At 41.3% G+C, this 11,642-nt stretch overlaps 1 protein-coding gene across 1 annotated transcript in view; it reads right to left on the reverse strand.

Annotated features, from left to right (window-relative positions):
- Nucleotides 1-919, reverse strand: part of LOC115367767 (semaphorin-6D-like) — a 205,904-nt gene extending 204,985 nt beyond the window's left edge. Inside the window, exon 1 of the mRNA XM_030063679.1 lies at nucleotides 648-919. The gene's annotated coding sequence lies outside the window, so the exon portion shown is untranslated. The remainder of the gene's footprint in view (nucleotides 1-647) is intronic.
- Nucleotides 920-11,642: the final 10,723 nt, after the last annotated feature.

Below are 11,642 nucleotides of genomic sequence, written 5' to 3' on the forward strand. Positions count from 1 at the left end.
TCCTTCCTGCTCCTGTTGTTGTTCCTGCTGTTGCCCAGGTGATTGACAGCCATCAGTCAAACCTGTGAAAACCTGAGCCCGCACGCGTGCGCGCGCGGACACACACACACACACACACACACACACACACACACACACACACACACACACACACACACACACGCGTTCCTGACGTACGCACAAGCAGCACACACACTCCCCTGACGCACAGAGAAACGCACAATCCAGCCCGTGCAATGTTTACCTAGCCATGGACACACACTCCCCTGAGACACACACACACACACACACACACGCATACGCCCCTGACAGGCACGCACGCACACGCGCTCACACGTGCACGCGCGCACCGGGGAAGGCAAAAGAGTCCTGCTGGGGCGCGTTACACAGCAACTACATGCAATATCTGATGATGTGCCCCTGCTGCATTAAAACAACTGATACACACCCAACAGAGAGAGAGAGAGAGAGAGAGAGAGAGAGAGAGAGAGAGAGAGAGAGAGAGAGAGAGAGAGAGAGAGAGAGAGCGGACCTCCAGGTCTGCAGGAAAGCAGAGACAGCGAGAGAGCGAAAGAGAGAGAGAGAGACAGAGAGAGATAGAGAGAGAGAGAGAGAGAGAGAGAGAGAGGCATGGGAGGAGGAATAACTCACCTTGTGTCCAGATCTGATTCATTCCTCCCCAAAAAAATAAAAAATTAAACACCAAACCGGACTCAGCTGCAGGCGGGAGTCAAAATCAAACGCACCCAGTCACATAATCCACAAACTGCGATTATTCCCAGGGAATAAACGGGACCAAAGCAGCAGGAAAATCCCTCATCCAAGTCGATATCAGCCCGGTTACAATTATAATTCCCACTGCGTTGAGCGCGCGCGCGCCCCTGTATCTGTCTGTGTGTGCGCGTGTGAGACTGCGAGAGACAGACAGCGCGTGTGTGTGTGTGTGAGTGTGTGTGTGAGAGTGTGAGTGTGTGTTTCCAGTCCGAGTCCAAACGACACAATGAGGCGACTCGCAGCGGCAGCAGAAGTCTCCGGCTCCAGGCCACGCCCTTCTCATTAGCATAGCGAGCCGCGCAGCCAATCAGGGCCGCCCCGCCAGCGTCTGGCCACGCCCACTTTCCCAATATCCAAACGTTATGAATTGAATTCTCTCTCCTGGGCTGAGAGGCTGCCTCTCTCTGCCACAGCCGCTCCGCTCAGTTAGCTTTAACAATATTACAAATACTATATTATAATATAGTTATTAGTAATATTTTATATTTTATATAACTTTTATATTATATTTTATAGTTATATTTTATATTATTATTATATTTTATAATAATAATAGTAATAGTAATAATAATAATAATAATAATAGTATTAGTAGTACTAATAGTAATAATAGTACTACTACTACTACTACTACTACTACTACTACTAATAATAATAATAATAATGATAATGATAATAACAATTCAGTTCACTTATTAATTAACTGAGGGAATATTATGAAAATTAAATGAGAGCTGTGTTATTATTATGGGTGTTATTAATATGATTTATTTTTATTTTTTCATAGGATTAATGCACACATTTATACATAATGATCATAAAGCGCATACTTTTTTTCTTACAAATTTCTATTTCCCATGTTTTTCTACTTCTTTTTTCTGATGCTTAAAATGTAATTCTTCTCTTGAGAGTTTGAACACGTTCCCCTCGAGGGTCAATAAGCATTTCTCACTCTGATTCTGAATATTATTATTATTATTAGTAGCAGTAGCAGTAGCAGTGGTATCAGTCAAACTTTATTTACATAGCACCTTTCAAACAAATACATGACATTCAAAGTGCTTCACATCTGGATTGACAAATAAACAGAAAATAAGAAGTAAAGGACTAGGAGACCGAAGCACACTCATAAAATATGGTTGGTTAAAAAAAAAAAATCAAGAATTCCAAAAATAAAAATAATCAGACAAAAGAGTGATAAGAAGATTTAAAACAATAATAAAATACAGCAATAATAAAAAAAAAACTCAAGAATAAGATACTGAAAAAATATATAAAAACAATATAAAAACAATAAAATAAAATGTAGAATATAATGTATAGAAACATCTGTAAAATAACAATAAAACAAATACAGATAAAAATAATAAATCATGTACCTAGGAAACTATAAAATTATAAGAGCCACCGTAGTAGTAGTATTTAGTTAGGTCATTAATTGGTTAAATAATGTAAGATAAATTACTAGGTTTGAAATATTTTGTGTATGAACACTGAATCACTGTTAGATAGATAGATAGATAGATAGATAGATAGATAGATAGATAGATAGATAGATAGATACTTTATTCATCCTGCAGGAAATTCGCAGTTTTTCAGCAGTATCCACAGATTACAGATTAAATAAATCAATAAAAAAAGATGAAAAAATAAAGAATAAGATCTAAGTACAACAGAATAAGATCTAAGTACAACCCAGTGTGCAAAAAGCAATGTGCAAAAAAAAAAAAAAAAACAGAAAAAAACGTGTGCATGGGTGTATAAAATGTGCATAGAGGTAGGTCAATGTGCAAATTTAGAAGAAATATACAGTAAACACATGATAAATAGCAGTAAGCAATATAAACACTATAAACAAGGATTATAAAAAAAAAATAGAAATATGAACAATTTGAACTGTTATCTGTCTCTCTGTCAGCACTGCAGCGACACACACACACACACACACACACACACACACCCCACATTTCTCTCTGGTTTGGGCTCCTGTGCTTCGTCTCACGCTCACACACTGCTGGAGCGCTCACACGGCTCAGTGGTGTTTTGTCCCTCCCAGGCCGCCGTAGGTTCCTGCTGGTTTCCCTCTGGAGGTGAAAAGCCTCTGCAGAGACTCAGAGTCCATCACAGGAAACGTCCCGCCCGGCTTGCCTTCCTCTTCTTCTTCTCTCACATCGATCTGACGAGTCTGCAGGTCCTCTGGTGCGTTCAGGTGCCGCCGGGAAGCTGGGACATCTCAAACCCGCCCGCTCCCACCTGCCCCCTTACTACTGCCATTACTACAACTCATGCTGCTGATACTGATACTACTACGATCACTACTGCAACTAATACTACTAGTGTTAGTGTTAACCTGTTGCTACCAAAAGTACCACTATTTCTACCTCCACTGTTGATAGTACTACAATCACTAGTACTCCTACTGCCACTACTGCTACTACTAATATTGATACCACTGTATAAGTTATTACTATGTATACTGCTACTGCAGCCAGTAAAACTGTAATACTTGTTGTACTACTACAACTACAACTGATGCTGCAATTACTTCAACTACTGGCACTATAACACTTCTGGTAGTATTACTACTATGGCTACTGCTACTACTACCACAGCTGCTGGTACTGATACTGATATCACTACTAGTATTACAATTACTACTACGACTATTACTCATACTACTATTACTACTGCTACAACAGTAGTCTATTGCTACTATAACAACTACTAGTGCTATTACTGATACTTATACTACTACTACTATTGTTGCTACTGATTGTGATTCTACTGTTACTTTAGTACTCCTACTGCCACTACTTCTGCTAGTACTGATACTGATACCACTACATTAGCTACTACGACTGCAGCCACTAAAACTATAATACTACTGCTATTTTACAACTACTGCTGATTCTACTGCTACTAAGAGTACTGTAATACTACTGCTAGTACTACAACTATAGCTACCGGTACTGATACTGATATTACTGCTACAGCTACAACTACAACTTCTGTTACTACAACGACAACTACTACTACAATCATCGCCACAACTCATACTACTGATACTACTACTACAATTACTACTGCAATAATAATACTATTACTGATACCATTATTACTGCAGCTGTAATAGTAGCCCTATTGCTACTACTGCTAGTACTCCCACTGCTGCTACCACTACTATTGTTGCTACTGATACTGATACTAATACTGCAATTATTGCCGCAACTAATACTACGAGTGTTACTTCCAGTGTTAACAACAACTACTGCTACTTCCACTGCTGCTACTACTACTAATAATATGGTTGCTACTGATAGTGATGCTACTACTACTACTACTAGTACTCCTACTGCCACTACTACTACTACTTCTACTACTACTACAACTACTACTATATTGAGACAATACATAAGCTGCTACTATTACTGCAGCCATTAAAACTATAATACCTCTGCTACTACTACAACTTCTACTGATACTGATACTACCAGTAGTACTAGACTACTTCTGCTACAACTTCAGCTACTAACAATATAGTACTTCCTCTAGTACTACTACTACTACTGCAACAAGATTTCTGCTGCTGCTAATATCACCAGGCTGGTGTTGCTACTACCATCAGCATGCTGTTTGTTTGTTTGTTTGTTTGTTTGTTTACAAATATATAAAAACTTTGTAAAAGAAACAAAACAAAATAAGCAAATTAGAAATGAGAGAGAGAGACACAAGTAATGAGTGATACATAATTTGTATGTCGTACCAATAACTAAAATAAATAAATAAATAAATAAACAAAAATAAATATAATATAATATAGCATAGCACTGTGACAATAGTGTGTGCCATAAACACCCATCTGTTACACCAGTATAATGAATTAAGTCGCAGTCATAAGACACACACACACACACACACACACACAAACACAAACTGGGGTGTCAGCAAACAATGACCAGGAACGACCAGAAAACTAGAACAAAATGAAATGATCAGAAAATTAATCAGAGAAGAAAGAAAATAACCAGAAAACTGTCAAAAAATACATAAAAAGGGAAAACAAGGAAATTATCAGAAAAATTGCCAGAGAAGAAAAAAATTGCCAGAAAATTAATAAAAAAAAAATGTTAAAAAAAACAAAACAAAACACAACAACAAACAAGTGGAAACATTTTTATAATTATTAAAATGATATATTTATTATTATAATTGTGCATTTAAGCCTCAGATCAGATTGTGTTTACATGCTTGTGACATCCTGAGGCAGTGAGGCAATAATAATAATAATAATAATAATAATAATAATAATAATAATAATAATCAGAGTAAATTTGTAAAAAATTACCTGAAAAAGAAAAAAACTTTTTAAAACTACAAGAAAACTATTAATAAATATTGTAAATATATTAATTAATTTACAAGAATATTAGCATTAAAATAACCACAAAAATATGAAAACTTAGTTAAATTAAATTTAAAAAATATTGTCTATTGTCCTGCCCACATTCATTCCACCTGTTTCCATTCAGGTTCCCCTTTTTCCTTCCTGTTGTCAGTATTTAATTTATTTTCTATATTTAATGAAGCGCTTCATGAAATATTTTAAGAAAGAGATCTGATGAGGTTGATCATTTTAAGTTGCAGCTTCCTCGCTCGGCTGAACGACCTGAGCTCAGATTTCCTGAAGCCGCTCAGCCTCACATCCTCACCGCTCTAATCCCGGTTTTGACAGTGGTTATGAGATAATCCCACTTGTTTCCACTACAGTTTCACTTGTTTCTGGATTTTATTTTTTAGTCTGAATGTGTTGAAACGAGGCAGATCAAACGCTGAGATCAAGAAAATGACACTTTGATTCAAGGAAAGTCTGGAGACAAGTTGATTAACGCTGGAAACCAGTGGGATTATCATCCCGCTGGTAGATTACTGACCTCGTTGGAGGAAAAACAAAAGATGACAGGCTGAGGTGTGTGTGTGTGTGTGTGTGTGTGTGTGTGTGTGTGTGTGTGTGTGTGTGTGTGTGTGTGTGTGTGTGTGTGTGTTTTCCAGCAGCAGGAGCAGCAGCTTTTCTTTTTCCTGCCAGAAACACGAAGCCGACGTCCAAACTTCTGATCCCAAATCGATTTTAGCTGCTAAAACCACAGAGGAAGAGCCGAGCACGGCTCAGACTGAGGAGGCGCAGCGTGTGTGTGTGTGTGTGTGTGTGTGTGTGTGTGTGTGTGTGCGTGTGTGTGTGTGTGTGAGAGAGAGAGTTTGTCAGGTCCAGTCAACTTTATTCGCTGAGTATTTTTAACATCCAGGCAGGATGCACAGAGCTGCGAGGCAACACGGGACAAAAAGTCTGAGAAAAACAAAACAAAGCACTGCTTTCAGGATATGAGGCCAGAGCTCTCTCTCTCTCTCCCTCTCTGTCTCTCTCTCTCTCTCTCTCTCTCTCTCTCTCTCTCTCTATCTGTGTGTCTGTGTGTGTGTGTGTGTGTTTTACATGTATTTGAATGTAGAATCTCTCAGACGCAGCACAAATTGGGCGCTCATCTCCTTGTCACAACACATCACACTCCATTACACTTCAAAATCCCTGTCCCTCTGTGTGTGTGTGTGTGTGTGTGCGTGTGTGTGTGTGTGTGTGTGCGTGCGTGTGTGTGTGTGTCTGTGTGTGTGTGTGCGTGTGTGTGTGTGTGTGTGTGTGTGTGTGTGTGTTGCCCTGCGGTCCCGTCCAGGTCATGAGGGTTTAAGTCCGCTGCGTCTCGCTCAGACTCGACGCTTCAGATCATCTGCAGCCAAAACTTTGACCTCGCATGCAAATTATTTGTGTAATTGAGCAAATTATTGGCCTTTTATGTATTTGATATTATATTCTTTATTTCCCACAGAGCACATTTCACTAGATTATCCTAAAACGCTAATTCCATCACAGACAGCACTTTCAAGGGGGAAAGAGAGCAATGGTCCCGTTAATTTAACATTTTTAGAATCTTAAATTAATGAGTTTAGAGTTGGAAGTGAATTTGAACTTTTATATGTGGAACACTTTAATAATCTCTTTATTAATCTCTTACGTTTGAGGAGACGTGTTTTTGCTTCGGTTTTGAAGTTTTGTTTGATTCCATGCCGGCCTGACTGACACACGCCGTCGAATCAGAATCAGCAGAAAACATCAGGCACCGAAATCTGAACCGTTCTTTGCATTTTCACCTAAAAAAAAAAAAAAAAAAAACGGTTCCCAAGCGGAACCCGTGGTTCTCAGCTGGAACCGGAAACCAGTCAAGTTCTGGAGCTGAAACGGCTTCTCCACCAAAAAAAAAAAAAAAAAAAAAAAAGTTCTGGTTCAGTTCGGGATTATTGGAGCCGAGCAGGGGCGCCGTATATGGGGGAAAAGTTAGGACAATTCCAAGGGCCCTTGCCTGACAGGGGCCCCAAAAAATAGGTAAAAACTAATATAAAATTATTAAACCATCATCGAGTAAATGTATATAGCCTATAGATATATATAAAAAATTTTTTTTTTTCATGGGGCCCAAAATTCCTGGCGGCACCCCTGGAGCCGAGGTGCAAACTGAGGAGGCGACCAGTTTCTGGAGGGGAACCGTTGCATCAGCGAAGGTGGGCGTGGCCAACACAGGTAAACTCTCCGTTGTCATGGTGACCCCTCTAACCTGTCCCCCCGTCACCTGCAGCACAGAGGCCGGCCCCCTCACACCTGTTGGAGTAATAAACCCACATAATCTGAGCCTGACAGGATTCAGATTGAGAATTATGAACTCTTTTATGTGCAGACGTGTTTTATTCTTTCTATTTTATCTTTATTTTTATTTTATTTTATTTTATTTTATTTTATTTCATTTTATTTTATTATTACTATCGTTATTATTATTATTATTTTTATTTTTTATTTTTTATTTTTATTTTTTACTTGCACAGTGCTGGAGTTGTTGCAATTACATTTCACTGCTGCTGTACCTGTACATTCATGCATGTGACGAATAAATCTTGAATCTTAACCAAACCCCGCCTCCTGCAGGATAAGACACGCCCCCTCGGGAGCCGGTCCCCATGCGGTCCAAACGCAAAGAACGGGTCAAAATTTGGTGCAAAAAGTGGAACAGGACCGGTGGGAAAAGGGGGGGCGAGTGGGCGAGTGTGACTCTACCAGCACCGACTGAGTTACACAACTTTTATTTTTACTTCACACACAGCCCACCTGCATGTAAATCACTTCTACCTGCGCTCAAACACACATGAACACATTTTCTCCCCTCGTCCCACACACTTTCTGCTCCTCGGGTTCCGGACCGGGGCAGGATGCTCGGTGATGGATTCACCGCCTCGAACAAAACGAGCTGATCTGAGATCTGAGCTGAGATGAACGGCTGCCTGGAAGGAATAAAAAAAAAAAAAAAAAAAACATCCAAGCATCTAAAACAGCGCGGTGTGTTGTGGAAAATTGGCCGGTAATAATGAAATAATGAAATGACACCAATTCATGTGTGTGTGTGTGTGTGTGTGTGTGTGTGTGTGATCCCTCTGAGCCTCGGTGTTTACAGATCAGAGGCAGCAGCAGGATGAGATGCATGAGATAAATAAATGCATGAGGCTGCAGATCGCCTCGTCACGCACACGCAGGATCACACCGACGTCACGACGAGAGTGTGTGAGCAGAGCACACACACTCAGAGCACGAGTTTGTGTCACCACATTTCAGTGTGTCAGGAAAAAATATTTGCATCCGTGAGGTCCAATAAGGCATCACACACACACACATTTCTAAACGTGTGTGTGGTGGGGAAATCTGCACGCCAGCTGCTGAACTTTGAAAAAAGGCCCTGAACGCATCACCTCCATTCACTGTTAATTCAAAGTTTGTCCCTGCTGACCACCGTACACAGACGGAGCAGGTGGGAAGCTTAAAGGATGATGTTATTGCACACATCTGGAAAAACTCAGAAAAACAAAAATTAATATTAAATATTAAATATTATTTATATTTCACCGCTTTCTGACTGATCAGCCACTGAGAAAAGAACGGATAATAAAAATGTAGCGGGACAGACAGAATAAAAAAAAAAAAAAACATATTGGGTCGATCGTCATCTAGACCCACGTTTCTCAAATGAGGGTTTGCGGACCCCCTGGTGGTACGCAGAGGTACTACATGAGAGAAACCTGAACATAGAAAAATATAAATATAAATAATGAATATATCACAGGATTTTTGTAGAATATGTGTTTTTGGAGCCTGTTCAAAAGAAAAAATCGGAGTCAGTGCCGGAGCCGCCATCTCTGTAATGTTGACTGATTGACTGATTGATTGATTGATTGATTGATTGATTGATTGATTGATCATTTCTGACACTGGCCCGTTGTTGTTGTGGTCTGATTGGCCCGTTATTCACGTTGGACACTGGACTGGACCCAATCACCATCGAGGACTAATTTCCTCCCTCCTCCTTGGGCCTCAGCTGTCAATCAATCAATCAATCAATCAATCAAACGCCACTGTCGGAGCGAGCAAAAGTTAAAGGCAGGGAGTCAGCAGCTCCTCCTCCTGCTCTGTTTGTGCTGGGTTGGGGGATTGGAACCGGCGTCTTTGAGGGGAACATGTGGGGAGCTTGTGGGGGGCGTTCGAATAATCCAGGGGGTCTGGACCGGGTCAAACTGCCAGGGTCTTTTTTCTGTCCTAATCCAGGCCTGTTCCATAGATTAGATTCTCCAGAAGGAGCGTTGTCATGTGAAAGCTGTTGGTTCTCTCTTGCTGCTTTCTGAGCAAAATGTCGTAGCTGTTGGGTAACGGGGGAACCTGGATTCAGAGATCAGGGAAAAGGGGAACTTTAGACAAAAACGTTTGAGAACCACTGATCTGGTTCAGGTTAGGGTTAGCATTCCTGGCTAACGTTACCGTTTGCATTACGGGATACAACAGGAAGAAGGTAAACTCATGATGAAACATCTAGAGCTGCGTCCCAGTTCAGGGTCTGCATCCTCCGAAGTCGGCATTTGAAGGCCAGTTACATCACAACACTGTGAAGGCCTGTCCCAATTCATCCAAAGTCAAAGGATCCTTCAAAGTCGTCCTCCTTTTCAGCCGTTGGTAGCCGATTCGGAGGCTGCACCGCGACTATCCTTCTCGGGCTCCCGTATCCCAAGATGCTTTGCGTGCTGCTGCTCAGTTGAAAAAAGTGAACCGAAATGGCCACGGCGGCATCTAGTATATGTAAGTATTCAGATTTCACTATTATAAAATGGTCGTCCGAAGTCCGGGTCCTCCGAAGGCCGCGGACTTCGGACGACGCGTCCTCCCCGTCAACCAAACGGGACGGTCTAGCCTTCGGAGTATTTCCTGGTCGGGTAACTGCCGTTCCCATGACAACAAACTCCGGAGACAGAAAGATCACGTTTCTTTCCGTCAGACAAGACAGAACAGTAAAGAAAGGGGTTTTGGTTTAACATATATGGCGTTGGATGTTCAAATGAGTAAAAACTGAATATTTTAGAATGTGAAATCTGAATTTAGATGCCGCTGTAGCCATTTCAGTTAACTTTCTCCGACTGAGCAGCAGCACGCAAAGCATCTTGGGATACGGGAGCCCGAGAAGGATAGTCGCGGTGCAGCCTCCGAATCGGCTACCAACGGCTGAAAAGGAGGCCGCATTTGAAGTGCGAATTTGAAGGATCCTTTGACTTTAGATGAATTGGGACAGGACTTCACAGTGTTGTGACGTAACTGGCCTTCAAATGCCGACTTCGAAGGCTGCAGACCCTGAACTGGGACACAGCTTAGGAAGACCTTTTGAAGTCCACCAGCTGAAGTCTGGAGGTAGAACTCTCTCTGCGATGTTCCTGATGGTTTAAAATCCAAAAAATCGCAGGAACTTGCCGTCATTACCCTGATAGCGCTGACTCGGCGCCTCTTCACCGCACGGGATTGGATGATTCCAAACAGAGCGACTCAGCCGGCGAGCTGCTGCCGAGGTTAAACAACGACAACAAGCGCACCCAAACGTCCGGTGCAGCTCCGTTTTCAGCCCAGTGCTCAGGAACCCCGCGCGACGGGAAGGTGCACGCTCCCCAAACTGGATTATGTCTTCTTAGGGATTAATTATTAGGGATTAATGTCACTGGTTTCACTGCAAAAATCTCCAAAATGTCTCCATCATCCACACAGAAATCTCCATCTTAACAAGCCTTTTAGTCTCTTTCAGTCTTCAGGGTTCAAATCTTGTTTTTCTGACAACAAGGTCTATAATCTGCAAGCAAGATGAGATAATCCCACTGGTTTCCAATGCTAATCAACTTTTTTCTGGAATAAAGTGTCATTTTCTTGATCCCAGTGGCTGATCTGCCTCATTCTGCCTCGTTCAAAGAAAAAAAAATCCCTGAAACAAGTGAAAGTGCTCTGGAAAGAAGTGGGATTATCTCATCCCACTGTCAAAACCAGGATTAGAGCTGTGAGGATGTGAGGCTGAGCGGCTGGTTGGTGCTGCGAACACGCAGAGATTTTTTGAAACGCTTCAGTAAATCTGAGCTCAAGTTGTTAAAGTGAATGAGGAAGTTGTAAATTAAAATTCCCAATCTCGTCCAAACTCTTTTTAAAAATATTTCCTGAAGCGCGTCGTTTAAAACTGAAATCAAATCAAAATTGAAATGATAATGTTTTCTGTTTTCCAACAGAGATGCATCTTGATTTATAAAATTAAACATCAACCTCAAGAAAAAAAAAAAAAAAAAATCCAAGCTAAGGGCCTTGAACGCAGCGACAGGTCTCGGAGGACGCTGGAGTTTACGAGCAGACCTTGAAGGCAGCGCGGCGGCGAGGCGACAGGAGCCTCGGAGATGAAAGTGAGGAGTCGACAGGCCGGCTCGTCTGATTG

This window comes from Myripristis murdjan, chromosome 11 (genome assembly GCF_902150065.1).
Source record: "Myripristis murdjan chromosome 11, fMyrMur1.1, whole genome shotgun sequence".
Taxonomy (NCBI): Eukaryota; Metazoa; Chordata; class Actinopteri; order Holocentriformes; family Holocentridae; genus Myripristis; species Myripristis murdjan.